The sequence below is a fragment of the Bombus affinis genome, chromosome 14 (assembly GCF_024516045.1).
Source record: "Bombus affinis isolate iyBomAffi1 chromosome 14, iyBomAffi1.2, whole genome shotgun sequence".
Classification (NCBI taxonomy): Eukaryota; Metazoa; Arthropoda; class Insecta; order Hymenoptera; family Apidae; genus Bombus; species Bombus affinis.
The window spans coordinates 7,680,834-7,699,521 of record NC_066357.1 but is presented as its reverse complement, the minus strand read 5'-3'; the positions used below and the strand labels follow the sequence as shown (position 1 = coordinate 7,699,521).

Here is an 18,688-nt window from a genome sequence, read left to right as displayed (position 1 = left end):
CATTTTGAAATTTTATTAACATTAACGAGACTCGACTATCGTAATTATGTTGATAGAATTTGGAACGTATCTGAAGATATACGTAGAAGTTACAGGCTATTTATTGGAAGCAGAAACTTCGCAGAGATCACCAAAGTATTTGCACGGTCAACTCCTTACTATATTAATTAGCCAAGATATTTAATGAGACCATTGTTAGCATTAATGAGCATGTCCACGACTACTACTCTGTATATCTGTTTTTTTATTAATTGCATGTCTGCTATAAATGTCATGTAATTTCTATATACATTTCCGGATTGGTTCCAAATTTTACCATTGTGCTCGCACGATACTCGTGGCTCATTAACATTGACGAAATTTCAATTTCAAGCTTCGTATAATGTACATAATATAATCATAAAAAAATTGCGTGGTAAATGTCCGACTGACTACAATTGTGAATTTGTAGCAACAGTACGTTGATCTTGAAGTATAGAAATTAACGATGAACTAATAATTAGAAGCAACGCTCATGATTATACAGAATAAAATCATTGCATAAAATCATTCACCTGTAATTTTATAATTAAGATAGATTTTATCAAAAATAAACGAACATCCGGATACTTTCCGAGCACCAGCGAGAACCTCGCTAATATGCTTCACGATGATGAAAAACATGCCTACAACTAATCGAATTTCCATCGCTAAGTTTATTAATTCAAGGAAGATTCTGACACGCGATCAACTAATGGCCATACCTTTGACAGTGTTCGAGTTTAAAGCCTGGCAAACTTCGCTACACAGATCGCCCCTATTCCCTTCAGCCTCGGGTTCACTGAGCCTGACATTCTATCAGTTTCTATAGAAATCGAAGTAGCAGTTCGGGCACCGCTAAGTCCTTGCGTACATTCTCAATAAGACTGACAGGACTTACGTCTATCCTGTCCGTCTTTTGTAGAGATCAGCTTTTGATTTATATGTCCTGATGTTTTGCCAAGTTCCATCTACGTCGAAAGAAGTTGCCAGATCTGTGAGAGTGTAGCATACTCATGCAGAAAAAGTGGTTATGTGTGGTAAGTAAATTTGGTTTATTGGATATTACATATAACTGACGAATAGCAGCAAATACAGCGATTATACAATTATTCGATCGCTGCGTTAGAAACTCGAACAAATTATATTGACAACTTGCACTGACCATTTGATTCTCGCTATTCGACGATTCAATCAGAATCTGCTGTGTTCCTCTGATCGTATTTCTTTAGCGTTAAAAAATATCTCAAGTGCGAACTTTGGTATATTTACACGATTTCCCGTTTCAATTTCACGTTTGACATTTTCCTAAAACAATACTACCAAGCCCTTTTTCTTTGCTGAAATGAGAGCAAGATTGGAACATAAAAATTGGAGAACTGCAGTAAACTTGGCGTGCACAATATATTCTTGTCACGCGCAGCCAAGTTTCCACGTACATTCTCCGTGTCGATAAATTACTCAGTTCGCTGTATCACCTCGCACGAATCTTTACGCAAATTCAGGGTCATTCGTGCGACCAAGTATGCTAATTTACGCGATTATCAATACGAGACCTCCGGTTTTCTCCATCTTCAGACATTATGCAAATTACCGTATCATCAAAGAGTACGAAGTCGAAACGTGTTTGCGAGTTGCATCGTGGTTGACCCAAAGGGTTCGGGCCTAATCTCCGTGTTCGTTACATGGTTTCGATTATTGTTGAATCCCCCGTTGCTGGCGGTTTTCACATTTACCATGCGTATCGATAGATCGTAATTGGTCGAGTAAAAATAAGTAGAATTCTACTGCGACGTGTTCTTGAAGTCTAATTTCGTTCGCTCGATAAATTATATCGAAACGCGTGATAAACCTGCTGAATAATATATTAGGTAAATATTAAATTTTAATCTAAGATAAGATAACTCCACTATAGAACGTTCTTTAAGGCTTGTTTTATTGCTTGATTTTATTGCTTAGATAAGGGGTTGCATGTAAAGTTGTCGGATATTTTCCCAAGATCCTTTTTGCTCACAGTTCTATATTCCAACGAATTTGCTGAAAACATCTTTCTCTCCCGTTTAAATCGCTGTGAAACTGTGGACTTTTATACAATTTCGTATCTTCATTGGCATAACTAAGAAAATGCAACTTACGTAAAAATTTGTTTCACCCATTAGAGAAAATAACAGCTATAACCAGGGCATGCACCCTTATTTTCTCACGAAACTCACTTCTTATCAGGTCTACATTTCATTTTTACAGTATCAGATTTTCGTAGTCACGTGGAGGCACTACTAAACGATAGGAAAAACGTACTTGGGTCTAATTAATTCGTATGCAAATGCTATGATAAATACGACAGTGTTACACTTTTTGTAATCACTGCACTTCTCTTTCAATATTTTTCCTCCTTTCACGAATTCTGTATATATTTTGTACACTTTTGCACGTTTAAATTTCCCATTAATGTATAAAAAAATACATAAGGTCAGTACATTGTACACTTGGATAATACAGTTGTAGTTTGGGGGATGCTTAGTACGTAGACATCGGATATCGTGGGCAGAGATATTCTTGGAGAATCCAGGATGCCATAAAGAGGCACGACCTACACGCTAAAGCACATTTCCAACGACATCAAGGCGTGGTGAAGGCGCGTTTGTCGACACTGGATATCTTCTCCTGTAACCGGCAATTAAGTCTAATTTCCGTGAGACCGACCCAGAGGGCCCTTCTACGGCCAGCTCACGACACCGTGACTGGATTGCACCGTTTCGGACTCCTTCTCCTCGTCCTTTCTTCCTGCTCGCCTCTTATCTCTCTGTCTTTCGCCTTCCTCTCTCTCTCTCTCTACTCTCCTGGGGCGTGGAACTGGAGAGTGTAACTTCTCACAATTACCATGATACACCCAGAGCTCGGTAATTCGATCAGAACTACGGGACAAGTTGCGCGCCACCACGGACCAGAAACTAGAGACTGCACCTGTGCAGTCGGCCCGGTCGAACTACTGATCTTTCCTACTCGGCAAGACGTAAAGAGATTTCTTGCTGTTTGCCAGCCGTCTCAGTGAAATTGTAGAGGGTAGCTGATAGTCCTGGAGTCTCGAGATTGCTTGTAGAATCGTAGCGTAACGAACAGGAAACAGGCGTTGGCGAGGAGTCGTGGATAGAAAACAACGATATAGGGTACATAGATCGAGCTACTGCTTCCAACTTTTAATGCAATTTTCATGTTGTCAATTTTTGTATGCCGTGTACCGAGATACAGCGAGATTGTGAAATTGGTTAGAAGTTAAAGTAATTGTATCGTGAGTATCAGAACACTAGGACTACTAGTAGAATCGTAGCGTAACAGGCCTTGATGAAGTGTCGTGGATAGAGAACAACGAAGATTACTTAGACCTTTTCTGCAATTTTCACGCTACGAAAATTTTCCGACAGTGATCGTACGAGCATAAACCCGTGAAACATAATAATCGAACATTAAAAGGGAACAGAAGAAAGAAAACACGACTAGATGACGACGAGTATCAAAGCGACGATTTCGAACAGAGTAATTGAGTTTCTTCGAGTTTGAAAAATTAATAAGATTAGTCGCGGCCAGAATTTGATTTTTAAATACATATTGGACTAACGCAACGTTAGAAACTAAAGAGTTAACCATCGTTGACGAACAGTTGGCGTGGAATCGTCATAAAGATGGCACGCTTATTACTCTCCTCGTCGTGATTTACAAATGAAAGCCCACTGTGCTTATAACGTATTAAAAGAGACGTCGGGAGTTTCATCCCTGTCGATCAATTTCTGTGGTCCATACTCCCTGTGGTTAACGGAACCACCGCACCAGGGTAGATTATGAGCTGTCGCGTGCCATTAGACCGACCCTAGTGGGGATATGACACGAACATTTTCGAACACCCTCCATTGGCGACATTTGTCAGTTACAGCGCTCTCGGGGCACCGATCGTTCAGGCTTCTTATCGACTTTAGTAACACGTACTTGGTTTCTCTCGTTGCAGACAGCTTGATCCGATTTGCCTATCGATTTTCCAATTACGCCAGCTCTTCCCTATCAACACAGTCTGTGCCCTCTTCCTTCGTCTTTTCAACAGTCTTCGTGTGCAATATTGTAAATTGGAAAACTCATGGACCAAACACCACCCTCGTGTTTGGCTTCGTGCAACACGCTTTTGCGTTTGTGCCGGTTATGAGATTGGCCCGAATTGCCTTCGATTTTCTATTTCTTCATCTTCGGCGGTACGATCGCTCGGAGCGACCAATTTTCGAGATTCGATTCGTCGAGAGAGGGTGGAACCAAGCGGCTCAAGGTAAGGAATGAACAACAAAGGTTAAGACCTCGGTGGCTGGACCACGGGTCAGAAAGACAACAGGATGGATCCGTTATCTGCTTTTCTTTGGGAAACTCGCTTTACCAGAGAAATGCATTGAGTGGTGGAGAAGGATCAATCTCGGGTCGTAAATACCCTGGAGAAGGGTCGACGCGGATGAAGATGGAATTTTCCGAAACTCTAGGATCTGTGAATCTCGTTACTTAAGCTGATCTTAACGAAAGCCTGATATCCTTGGCTCGTTTAAATATAACGACTTGATATACTGTCTAGCATGGAATACTAGCTGAATAGTACTGCAGAATATACGGGGTGGTCCACGAAATGCTCGTCATAAGACTTTAAGTTGGTTTTCATAGATCAACTTGTTAACCAGGCAAGTCGAGTTGAGACGTTATTTGCATCCCTAACTTTATGGCTACGACGATCTCTTTAGTTATAAGTCTTCTACCTTTTGCATCCAAAATCATTTATCTTTAGTTCTACGATTATTAGAAAATTAGAAATTGTTAGGAAATGAGCCTAGTTAAAAGCAACGTTTCAAACAAGAGTTCGTTGATCTCGAATAAGTGGATAAGTGGATAAGTAGAAATTTCAAACACGCAAAGATCTCCAAACTATTTGAAATATCACGACGACCAATTCGTAGTCTACCCGGTATACGAGCCGTAAATATCGCGGGTGGAAGGTAGATATTAAAGTAGGGTTGCTTCTAAGGGCGCAACGTTTCAGGCTAATGGTTTTAGTTTGGCGTGATTTGTGGATCATTTCCGGCAAATCGACAACTTTCGCTTCTGGCTAGTCATCGATGAAACTGCCGGTTGATAGACGATCGCGTCAATGTTTTCTCCCCTCGTATGTTTAAACATTTCCTTTAAAGAAAGTTTTAGGTTATTAAATCGATTTCGGGCTGCTCGGATCGAGGATAAGGAAGTTAGCCGGAACTCCTTGCAGGCGGCAGACGGTGCTCGTTCGATGAAAGGTATAAGAAGCTTTAGCCGAAGAGAAATTTCCGGCTTCGAACAACCGGAAACTTGGACGGACTTGATAAATTTGAAGGGGTCGCGGGCACGCAGCCCTCGTTACCGAAATTCCTCTTCGTCCAGGGTTAATGAGGAAGGTCAAAGATGGCTTTCATTTCCTCCGTGAAGCGAGATGTCGCTCGTTAATGCGCCAAGGCGAAACTTGTAAGCATATCTTCCCAGCACGACGTTATTGTCTCCTAAAAGGAACGATCAGTCAGCCTCCGGGCTATTCCTCGTTCGGAACTTTCTTTTCTCTTCTTTTTCTTTATTCACGGCCGCTCTCTCGCATTTGCTTACATTTTTCGTCCCCGAGATACGGCTGGCTTCTCGGCGTTGAACAAAAGTTTCGTCGACACCCTCGAGACGACTGTACGACTTTTCGGCTCTCGGGCAAAGAATGGGACTCGGAGTTGGAGTCAACTTCGATTCCATTACTGTGACAAGTTTTGTGTCGCGTGTACAGAGTCCTTTGTATCGAGAATGTAAATATACTGAGCAAAAGTGTAAACAAATAGGCGAGGGGTGTAAACAAGCGAATAACAAACAAATGAGCAATGCAAACATGTACTTGTACGGCGAACTTGTACAGTATCGTAGATAAATAATATCACATATTATTAAAGGTTAAATTCATACGAAATATAGTGATAATTAATTTGTAAAAATATAATAAATATATTTATAAAGAAGATTTTTATAGTTCCTTGATCAAACTGCCACTCGAAAATTAACTTGTACGAGGCGAGAGGTTCTGAGAACTTGAATTATGAAATCGGTGGAACAAAGACAAATGTAAACAAGCAAAGGAAGAATGTGAACAGAAATGTTGCGCATGTATTCGCAATGAGGATAATCAGGCGCGTTATCGTTCGTCTTAAGATAACCAGCACAAGGCAGCCCGTTTCGCAAATGAAAACGTTCCAGTCTACGACTCGAATTGCAAGCTCTAGGACGGTGATTATTCCCGCTTCATCTGATAAATGTTACTGCCATACTTGTTCCCCCAATGTGTTGTGTATAATCCAGTTTAATCTGGGATTAGACGCATAAGCTATGGCTTAATCCAATGCACCGAGAACGTGTTGGTCATTTGCATACGCAGCCTCGTATTTGGCTTAACAATTCGCGAAGATGTTTGCCGGACTCTCAGTTAACCATCCAATTCTCCTACGCGTCTCTTTAAGCGACGTCGTCAAGTTAATTATCAACTTGAAAGGCGAAAAACGTACGATCTAAACGATCGATGTAGCTGCTAAATACGTAGCAGCACGAACAGGATACGAGGATCACTTTATGGTCGATGTAAGATCCATTTAACTTGCCTGAAAGCGTTATCGCAGTAACTCTGCAGGAACATTGTAACGGTTAACGAGGGAGACCAAAGCTTACGAACTGGATGATATAATTCGTAGTAGATTTCATCGTGAAACAGGGATATACATATTTATTCGTTTTTCATAGTTTTGTTAGATTATATTATAATTTAGGAAATTTCGTTGCTTCGATAAAATATTTTTGCGTCTACAAATGCGTTGCTGCGTATCGCGTTAAGTCTGAGAATTTACTCTTTTACGCAGAGTTCCAGTTCTTTTAACTTTCTTCAGTCGGAATTCCAGTTCGATATTGGTGCAATTTTTGGGGTATAAATCGTCCTTTAAACGTATCCATTATGCAAAATTATTAAGCTCGAATTTTATGCTAAAAAAAATATCTTCTTTCCTGTCATGGATATCCTGGAATAATTGTGACTCGTGTAAATTTTCTAGATATTGCGTGTATAGAGGAACGAGGAAATTCATAGATTATACTACGAAGAAATAATAACCGTTTCAGGGAATTGTTTCAGAGGATAGAACAATTCAAAAGGTTATAAAATTAGTAAATTGATAAATATACTTTGATGATTCCATGTATAGTTATTAAAGGAAAATGTTTCTTAATTCTAGCGGGCAAATGATCGTACATTTTTTCGCTGCAAGCTAGGTTTTCAATTCTTACAGAAGGTAATGTTATGATATTCTCTTTACAGTACGAAAATAAACAAATGAATTTTTTCTATATTCAATAAAGTATGAACACTTGAAAATTGAACCTTCCATATGTTACGACATGATACTTTTATAAATTAATTTTGTACAACCGTGAAACACGCGTGCCGTAAAAATTGAAGTTCCATCGAACGATCTTGGCGAGGAACGCGTTAATTTAACGTAGAATGTGAAACATTCAGAGCATTTCGGTCGGTAGATGATGAAAAAATACAAAATAGATGAAGAGTAATGGTTGCGCGTTACAGACGGAAGCTGTAGACGAAGCTGTTAACGAAGATAAAATCCTTACAAAGCATTGCTCCTTCGTACATTCCGAGCAAATATAAAATGATAGCAACAGCCAACGCGCGTCCTTGATAATTCCTCCAGCAACGTGCTTTGCTCCAGGGACAATTTTATATTTCGATAGTTATTAAAGCGTGACGCAAGATAATGAGCACGTGGGTGATAAAGTCGGCGGTGATTACGAACGATGAATCGCCTCCAGAGACTCGGAAGAAGGATATCAAGAATTAAGGGACAGAAGCTTTCCAAAGACCAAGAATAACAACCAGATTGCTTGGGGACCAGCTATGGCAGTTAACGCTTCAAACGAAACACTGAAATTATTTTTAATGTGCGGAGGAAGCTAAAAGCGTCTGTCCGGTCGAAAAATGTCTTATTCCCCTTAACACATCCGTTGCGTAAGATTCAGATCCACAGTCTTGTTCGTAAGTAACAGGGATGTTTCTAACGAAATAGGATAAACTTGATAAAGCGCTACGAAATTATAAAATTAAATTTTTAAGGATTTTATTAGGACCGGTTTGGTATCTTGGATTGTGAAGTAGAACGTCGGAATAAAAATTATACGATACAAATTATTCAGGAGACAATTAATTGATTAATGCGCTTAATATGAAAATTTAGATGGTAGTTATTTTTGTTATTCTATGTTCATTATGAAGGCATCCAATGAATGCAATTTTGATGATACAATTTGTTTCATAAACGAAAATGTTATAGATGCAGAACCTTAAGTACTCGCTTTTGTACAGGTTTCTCATAATTGTTTCATTAACAACGAAATATTACGTGCTTAATAATTACGTGTGTAACAATCAGATATTTCATAGCAGACTTGTAACTGTTTTAATATTTATGAACACCGGTGTACTTTTGGATTATGTTTGCGGTACCGATTTGAATGCAGGACATGAACCAGAAAGCTCGAAATTGCGATAAAATATTTCACAGTAATTCGTATGAAATACACATTTTAAATTTTACGATATAAAAGCATCTAGCGTATGAGAATTGTTCGTTAGCGTTCAACATCGTAGCTAATGAAAATCAGAATCGCGACGAACGTGTTAAGAAACAGGACGAATCGTTCAGAAACTCAACTCGACGCGTTTTCTTCCAGCATAGCGGATTTTCAGTCGAACGTCGATATTTGTGACGTCCATTCAACGTTCGCCAAAAGTTCTTTCATGAATCTCGAATTTTATTCTGTGTACTTTGTAACGATAGAGTGTTCCAAGATATCCATTCGATGGGAATCGCAATTTGCCATTAAACTGGATATATTCCATGAAAATATCGTTCCTACGTCAGCTGTTGAGTGTCTGAATGTTTCAATACTCTCAGTTGAGAGATAGAAGGAGCGTGATGTCTTTCTGGGTCAGCCGGATGGGATGGTTTAAAAATCAGCGGAACTATTTCACGGCTGGCGGGGCCATTAGGTTGATAAACGTTTAATGAAGTTTTAGAGGTGATAGCCCAAGATTCGCGATGGAATTTTTAGTGGAAGCACTCGGTCCGTGGGAAGAACGTGACTTTCGCCCGTAGCGATTTATCTCGACGGTGAATTGTTATGAATACCCGCATGGAAACACCAGTCGTTCCCATCTTTTAAATTTACATCGTATTTCGTTGCCACATCTCTATGCATAATTTAGCTGTTTCAACCATGATTCGAGTTTCGCAGACCGATTGTGTAAATTGTTGTACGCAATTGTGACGAATATCGACTTTATTCTTCCTTCTCTTATCAATGTTCGTATTTGCGAATGCTTCAACACGCGCATTTGGATCTGTTTGATAGAAATGGAGAAATGAAGAATTTTTTTAACAATGAGACTAAAATGAGACAAGAGATATCCAACTGAGTCTGGGTTTCGATTTCTTAATATTAGTAATAACGATTTTTAAACAATCTTTTCTCTTGTTATTCATTAACGAAGTAAGTGAACATTTCGCTGGACGATACGTGTTTTACATCCGTGTAATCACACATAATTGATAACGATCCTTAAAGAATCCTTCTTCTCTTTATACATCGACGAAATGAATAAAAATTGATTTCTTTCGCAAGCTCGCTTCATACGTGTTTTACATCCACGTGATCGCGCGTACAAACACCAATGATTCTCTATATATTCTCGCCATTCGTCAGGATTCTGGAACAACCTGGGGAAACATCTCCGTATACATTCTCGCATTTAAGCTTGCCTCGCATATTATTACGAGAGAAAATCCAGGATACCAGGCTTAGCCTTACTCGGAAGAATACGAAACTCGTCGTTACATTTCCAATAGCAACAAATTTCTCGTTTTACATTTGCCAGTTTATATAGTCCTTTACGATATCTATTCGCCCGAACCTTCTTTACGTTCGGTCACACATTTTCACAGAAGTCTCGTCGAACGTGTGAAAGTGCGGCACTTTCGGCATCGGTCTTCAGACGATGTTTCCCGATAAAGTTGCTTCGCAAATTTTACCGCTTCCCAAGTTTCCGCGAAGATAGCCCCGCTTATATAGAGACAATATAGAGGCGGTAAAATTGAAGACCTCTCTATACGTGGTAGCATCCACGTCGATAAGCTGAAGTAGCCGCGGGCTGAGTTCCGTAAGCCGATCAAACTGGAGTGAGTTTATATCGACGGCGAAGTGTTCGGGTTACTCGGGCTATCTTCCTTCAATCTCACTCTGATAACTTGTTAGCGGTGTTAACTGCTTCGTAAAATTGCTATGGGAAAGTACTTGCAGGCTACCGGAGCCCCGAAGATGTTAATGTCTACCGGTGTGTTGTCTCTTCTAATACGATCTAATCGATACCGGCCATCGACTCGTTTGCCTACGAAATCTAGTTGTTATTCGCGATTCGTTTGGTCTTACTGAACGTGCATCTCCTTTGCATATATGTAGTTTTTCCTTAGATAAGAATATAAAATCTGTATAGGATCGTATATACGTATGTACTTAACGCGTTCGTGAAATATACTTTGTGCTCATACGTTTGGAAGAGCGATACGTGTACCTTATCAAGTGAAACTGTTCGAAGCTTGTGGCAAAAGCGAAAAGGAAGGGAAACAATTTTCATGTTGTTCGTGTAAATACGAATAAAAATTAAAATCGAGATAGCAGAAATAATTTCGTAATTATTTGATGGTTTCGAGTAAATTTTACAATTAATTAAAAGTACTTGTTATAACAGTGATAAGTAATTATATAGTATATGTGTATTTGTGTGTGTGGGAGAGGAGTTACGCATGAAAATTGGCAGAAACTCATCGAATGACTCAATAGAATTCATTATTCATGATTAGTCTGAATTTATTAAACGTGGCTCTTTGTACATAACCTTTTTCATTATATTGCAGTAAAAATATTAAAATATAAATCTCTGTTTGTTACAGGTACAGTGCAGTTATCACGATATTTTACAACGATGAGTCTCCAAACGATACAAAGTATGTTGTATAACTTTCCAAGCAACTAATTTCTAGTTTCAAAGGCTTGCAAGAAAAATCACTAAATATAAAAGTCAATCCGATGATTTAGCCGCTATATGTCGGACGTATTTTTACGAAATCAAATGAAAAAAGAAAGCAACGTTTACAAAGTATTACTCGATCTCCTGCAACAGTAAAATTTGTTTCGCCAGTCCTGGAGCTTTTTAGAGAAATTTTATTATTTCAGTAGAAAGGACGGTACTATTTTTTTTATTTTCGTTCGAAGAGTTTTGTTGGAACAATGCACGACCATTGTCCGGGCGTTATCGTTAATTTACGAGCTCTGCAATCGAATTCTGTCGTTCGCATGGTTTTCGATGTTGTTACACGCCCGATCCTATGGAATATTTACGATACTCGTAGATGTTGCGCGAAACGAGTTTTGAAATTTTTGTGGCTTGCACCAGACAAAATCGAAACCTTCCACGGCTTGGAAAATCTGGAAAATTCTCACTAAAACACGGTCAATTTGGCGCGAGGCAAGCTGTGCGGCCAAAAACTCAGCTGCTACTCGAAAAAGTAATGAGTTCGTTCCCTAACGAGCTCGTATCATACACGTTGGAATGGAATATCAGTTGGCCACATCGCACCGACGCGACAGCACACGTTAGTTCTCCTTCGTTAACTCTTTCTAAAAACAACTTTCGCTGTGTAACAAATTTTCTTAAAACTATTGTTTCATGTGTTCTCATTCATCTATGTTTACAGTGTCGATTTCATAGTAGATCGTATAATCGATCTTAAAACAGCTAATACATAATTGTTCGACATAGCAATTATAAGTTTCAATAGTTTATGTTTGTCGATCGTACGATGTACGGATTTAACAGCGAAAGGGTTAATGCATTCACCGTCACTGAGCTTTCTGTTTACGCCACGCCTTTCACCGGTCACCAACACGCGATAAATGTTCTAAAGTATACCACGTAATTACTTACACATTGCCGATATCGTTATTATTTTTTAATCATACTGAGAAAGCGTAATAAACAAGTTGCATCGGTAGACAATGTAACATTTTTATTAGTGAAAATGAAGAAAATATTGTTAACATAGACGTATCGAGATAAACCGTATTAACTTATGGCAAGTAAGTGGTAAATTACGCAATGTCCACGGAACGTGGTTATCTCTTTCGCAGGAGTTTTGCAAATTCTCCGCCAAATTCTTACACACACTCTTCGTAACGTCTTTTGCATAGTCGTCTGGTTTATCGTGCGTTCCTATTTTTTGCTTTTGTATTCCGTGACGCTTGTAAAAAGTGGTGACATAAGAGGCGCGGGTGCAAGCTCCATGAAAATACGCTCGCCGATGAATGTGTTAACGCGCGCGCGACTTTATACGACCGCGATACGCGACTGATAATGAATGAAAAAATTATGTAACGCGCTCGCGAGGCAATATGGTGTTGTGGGAGGGAAGAAACGATGTGTAGATTACCGAAGAATGTCTTTTTACCCAGCTAAGATAAATGAACTGTCTCCTTTCTACGGGGCAAAGTCACGAATCTATGAAAAATGATGCCTCTTGCCGGCTGCCTTAAATGAATTAGGTTCGTACGTGGAGAATCCACGCGTGTACGCGGACGATGAATTGCGAAAATCGCGATCAAACATCTCCATGTAATTTGTAACGTTACAAACTCTACGATGCGACCCAGTGGCAATTAATTGATCGGATTTGTACCGTCAATAATCAGCCGGTCGAACCTATCGGGATTAAAAAAATGTTAATTCGACGTAACAAACTCGTTAATCATTGCCCGGTTGACAGCTATCGTATAAACTGGGTCAAATTAAGATTTACTTCGTTTTGCTCGTTTTCCGCGGTATGATTCTCTGTAATCTACATTAATCGATGTTTATAGAAGTTTGATGAGAAAATCGACTATCTGGTCCTTCTTGTATTATCGGATTAATGGCGTAACAATTTTATAAGCCAATCATTAAACGGCCAAAGTTTTATAAACAAGTTTCAGAAAATACTTGTCGTTTGATTATTCTGTTTGACTTTAGAGTATCTAACAAGCTTATAAAAGTCTATAATCTATAATACGTAACTTGAAAATTCGTTAATATCATTACTTGGTAAACTTGTATGCAAAAGAGACTTAATCGCGTTTAGTCAGCTGTGTTCTTTCATAGGTTTGAACAAAATTTTATTGACGCCATTGTATTCTATATTCAATGTTATTCAAATATATTCTAAACACCTTTTTATTGATAAAATAAAAGAGCCAGGTTGGAAAAGAAAAATTCGACGATCACGATAGGTTTAATCGTTCTCAAGGAGAAGTAAGTTTCTTTCGCACGCGATCGTATTATAATCGTCGCTTTTCTTCCACATATTTTGTGGCCATTAGCTTATATTTAGGGAGCACGTTGACAGTCACGAGACGTCAGAATTACGCGCGAATGAAAATCACGAAATTCCCCTCTGCGAAAAATGGATATTTTTTTACTACCACAGATTGTAGAATGTGTTTGATTAAGTTTGATGATCGTTGTATTCCTCGTCGCTCAAATTAACCTACAGTGAGTGTCAAAGAGTAATCTTCGACGGTTTTCTATTTATTAAAAATACATAGTTAAAATTCTGTGATAGGAAAATTCTAAAAGAAACCTGAGAAAGCTACGAATTCTGATAATTATTTGCACACTTCTATATTAACAAATTATCGTTACGGTCTAGAAGAGTTTCTATTTTAGTAAAATTAATATTTAATAGGATATCCTTTCTGTCAGATAACTTCGATATCCTGCATCGTTTAGAAAGGTAAAATCGTATAAATAATTGGGTCTATTGTGATTGTTTTATCAAAATTAAATCGACCAACGCCAGACCAGAAGCAACACTTATAAATAGCAATTTAGGGCAATCTCAGTTACTGAATTCTTAACCTGTACTGTTTATAATTAATTCGAAGAGACTTGGAGAAAACTGGGGAAGCTGGGATGTCGATATTCATTAATCGGTGCTCAGGTCCAATCGATATCGATGGCTCGTTGCATCCATCGAGTCACGGTTTAACTTTTTAACTTCTCCGAAGAAACGTGGACGTGCGCGAGACGTCACCGACACAACCAGAAACTTTCTTCCCGGTTAAAGTCATCTGCCATTCTCTTCTTTCTTTTCTCTTCATCTTTCCACTCCCCCTCCCCCTTTTTTTATTAATTCGGGACTCGAGCCCGAAACGATTAAAAAGTAATCCCGTATTCTACGAGTTCATCTTAGTTTTTCTTATCGTCGAACTTTCTCGGACGACGTTTGTCAAAGCAAAGGAGCGCCGCGATTCGGTCGATAAGAGGCTCGCAAACTCGACTAGATAGGGAAGGGGAGGAGGGAAAAATTTTGAGCTCATTACAGAAACTTCAAGTTTCTTCGTTTTCTGGGGCCGAACTTCTTAAGATACTGCTCTCCTCTCTTCCTCTTTGTGAACGGCAGCCACTTAAGCATTTATGTAAATTCTTTCCCCTATAGTTGGCTCTTTGATCCATTTCGTTCTCTCTCATCTGTCTGAAAAGGTGACCCAGATATTCTTCAAATCCCGCGACACTTTTGCCGATTAATTTTTTCCATGGTGCAAGTGGTCTCTCCTCCTCTACGGAGCAAAATGGAGCTGAAAGGAATTTTTCGAGTAACCGATGCGTGCAATCGTATCCTCATCGGCAAAGTGCATTCGTCGGAAACGTTCGGCGAAATTCGAAAGGCAGAGGCCAACTGGCTTTCCGTTCTTCGTCGAGTTTTTAAGGTGGAACCATGTCCGGCTAGTTATTTCGTCTTCCATTTTCTCTAATGGCCCGAAACTCGTTACTCATTGTCAGCGGCTGAAGTGGGTAAAGGGACCGCGGAAACTTTTCAAGAGCTGACCATCGGCGTTCCTTTAATTACACCGAGTTTCGAGCACGCTCCTCGTGTTCCATCGTTCCCAACGATCCGAAATTTTGATCACCTTTCAAACGTACGCCACGTTATCCACCGCTAATTTTCCCATCTGCCCACCGACGATTCTTCTCCGTGAATTCCATCGTCTCGGCCAACTTGCAGCCTCGGTTAAAGATCAACCAAGTTTCGCAACCATCGAGCCTGGCAATTATTTCCCGGAAAATTCCTGGCGTGTTTGCCCAGCAATCGCGTTCTCCTCAACATCGTCGTGCAGCATTTCGCGTACATTGGCTGGCTTATTAAGTTTTCATCGGATTCAACATGTTCGACCAAACTTCTTTTCGCCTCGAAATCTACACATCTTTTTCACGTTAGAGTGTTAGCCGCTATAACAATCTGTCACGGAGTAGTAGCGTAATTAACAGTTGTTTGTAGCAATAAACCGTTTGTATTAATATAATAATATAATAAACTAATATTAACACAGTAAAAGAGAAGGGAAAGATTGCAAAATTCTCCTGGTTCCATGAAATCTACAGATTTAATCCAATGGTACGACCAAGCGAATACTCGTTTTTCCCCGACGTTGGTAAAATTTAGCAAATCGAAACTGCAGACGTGCATTCTATCGCCGAATTTTTGCTAAAGCGGAGCAAGACTTGGTCTGGACGCACCGTAAAGATTTATCGAATAGTTTTTGAAGTACATATTACGGAGAATCCGAGAACTTGGCTTATCAATATGGATGCGTTCAACTTCTTGCATAATGGAGAAACCATCCAACGTCTCTCTCGATGTGAACGATCATTAGAGTAGCAGACGTCCGAGAAGAGAGTCGATTAACTGGAATCTCAAGAGTCGACAAACTAATTGAAAGAATCCTTTCCGTTAGCCCTCTTCTGTCCTCTTCTTACAATTTTTCCTGTTTCCTCTCTGTCGCTCGAAGTCATTCTTCTTTATCGTTTTCGTTTTCTACGGGAAAGTATCACTGATTTTTCCTCGTTGCTCGGTCGAAACCAAATAATCCCTGTGGATTATCTTCGCTGTTTCGAATGTTAAAGATGGGAAGAGTTTCTCTGCCAATGTTGCTTCCGAGTAATTGTTTTACAAGATTTTCGACAGCCACTCTGATAGATCAATGATCTGCCTTGCGATGCGCTGCTCTTTCGCGCCGAATGCACTGCAGAACTAAGCTGATTGTTCTCGTCGTTGTGTCAGACACGTGTCAAGCGGCTGAAACTGAACGATTTGTACGGTTTTTCATTCGGGGCGTTTAACGGGCTGCGGAGGTCGCGTTTCGTTTAACAGACACACCCACGAGCGTAAGTATTGAAAGACTGAAAACAAAGTGTGAAATATTATTAGGAAATTATTACAAGTTTTAAGAATCGTTATTTCGTTTCTATTAGATGCAATTAGATTCTAATAGACACCAAGCACATGCTAGACAATTTTTTACATCTTTTTGCTGTACAATTATTCAAAAGCAGCGTTATTTTAACGAGCAGCAACGAAAGAACCGAGACATTTCCGATCGTAATTAGCTGAGTCAACTGCATCTAAGTTCGTAGTTAGCACAAACAGCATGGTGCAGAAAATTCAGGCGAAGAAACTAAATCCTGTTATAACCTCCGTAACAGCACAAGCTCGTGGAAGACCGAGTGGAATTAAGCTAATCATTATTGGCCGGCAAATATTTGGCAAACTGTCCATCTCGCTTCTATCCAGCATCTCTAATTTGCCTTCTACTAGAGCTTCTGTAATTGGGGTATAGTCTGACTAATTAGTAGCCAGGAGATGCTACCTGTGATCACTATTCTGGTGATCTTTCTCTCTCTCTCTCTCCCTTTCTCTCTCTCTCCCTCTTTCTCTTCAAACGAATCGCAAATATTATTTTAGAAACATCTTTTTCCATTGTTTGTCTGCCTTCAAGATGGATGTTGCCGGTTCTCTGGAATCGTTTTCGTGTGCGAAGCCACGAATCGTAGTTACATTGTGTACAAACGTGTGCGTTTCGAGAAAACACAAAGCCACTTCTGAAAACTGTTCAAACATCGCACTTTACTCGGTCTGGGAAAACTCGGTTTTATTCTGATTTCTTTACATACGTGTAGCTGGATCCCGATCACAGTCGCAACTTTATATTCTGCATAAATTCTTCGTCATCGTTTTCTCTTCCTTTTTTCCAAACTGTTTTGCTTTGTAACCTGTTTTCGTATCGGTGGGTAGAAAACAAACGCTCGGAGCAGGCGCGAACTTCTGTGCGATTTCAAAGAACAGATTTCCAAATTCTGCGAGACCAAAGAACGTTGTTATACGTTTCTGAATTTCATAATAGTAGATTACTTACTTCTAAGTATAAAACGCAAATATATATATCTACGAATCGTTTAACAATTTGTACTAGAGATAGAAATGTGCAAAGCTAAACAGCTAGAATGGAAAATAGAGGCAGACTACGTATCGTGTTTTTTCAGCGGGCACTCAAAGATTTAACTTCGTTGTCTTCTCCATATCGTTTTCACTGAATCGTATTTTTTAATATTCAAAAATATCTCAAGTTTGAGGAAAATACGAAGGAATCGTTATCAGTACGCGTGACTCTCCGTTTCAATTTTATATATTATAATACTATTACTATATTAGTATACTACTTGAAACGTTAAAAGCCCTTTTATGAGTTGAGTAAAATGACAGTAATATCTCCTTTCATGAATATAAATATTCAGAAAGTGCAGCGCGGTACTACTTGTTTATATACTCGTGAAACATCAAAAGTCTTTTCGCCAGTTATTCGAAATAGTAACATCTCTTCTTAAGAATATAAAAATTAAAAAACTATAAAAAGGTTAATGATTCCAGGGAGCTCGATGAACCCCTTTTGCGTTATTTTAAATACCTATTTATTCCTATCTCTATACTGCCAACAATAACCAAAAAGAATAATCCTATACATTTTCTTTGCCTCTATGTTCATTTCGGTCTGCATTAAAGAACCAGAGGGATACTTTGGAACGAGTCGTCGTCGAGAACGTCAGGTGTTCCCACCATAAAGCGGCTTATCGGCTTGTTATTTATGCACAACCGTCCTTCTCACTGAAATCATTCATTTATTGTAACCGTGTACACGCGCGCACGAATATCGCTTCGTTACTCATCCTGTTCGAAACGTCGCGTTCTGCTTGCATCCCACGCGACAAAAGAAACGAGGAGGATCGCTTCCCCGCGTCGTCAGCCTGCTAAAACCGACGTAAACATCCATCGACGTTTTTCCTCGTTTCCGCGTCGCATCCGTTTCCCGTTGCTTTTCTATCTTCTCTGGCATACCCTGGTCACCCATTCCCTGTCTCTGGTATTTTTGTTGCCGTAAATTGCGAGTGTCTGGCGCGACGTTTGCTCCAGCATAAAGTGATATTTATGTATATATCCGTTCTATCCGTCGTCGCTTCCGGTTCCTGTTTTAGACGCGATTATGGCGAGGCGTTAAGACGACCAACGGTCGGCTAAAGAAATTAAAAGCAGCTGGACGCTGCAGCATTTAGGCTGCATTGTCCCGGGTCGTAAACGAGCACGTGAGTGTATTGCGCTCTGGCGGACCTTTC

The 18,688-nt window shown here is 39.6% G+C and overlaps 1 protein-coding gene and 1 long non-coding RNA gene across 2 annotated transcripts in view; one reads left to right on the top strand and one right to left on the bottom strand.

Moving 5' to 3' along the window:
- Positions 1 to 18,688, top strand: part of LOC126923992 (complexin) — a 324,121-nt gene that overhangs the window by 38,999 nt on the left and 266,434 nt on the right. The window lies entirely within an intron of this gene.
- Positions 16,997 to 18,688, bottom strand: part of LOC126923997 (uncharacterized) — a 301,345-nt gene continuing 299,653 nt past the window's right edge. The window contains exons 5-6 of the long non-coding RNA XR_007713368.1: positions 17,195 to 17,377; positions 16,997 to 17,129 (exon numbers count right to left, since the gene is read on the bottom strand). This is a non-coding gene — a long non-coding RNA (uncharacterized LOC126923997). The remainder of the gene's footprint in view (positions 17,130 to 17,194; positions 17,378 to 18,688) is intronic.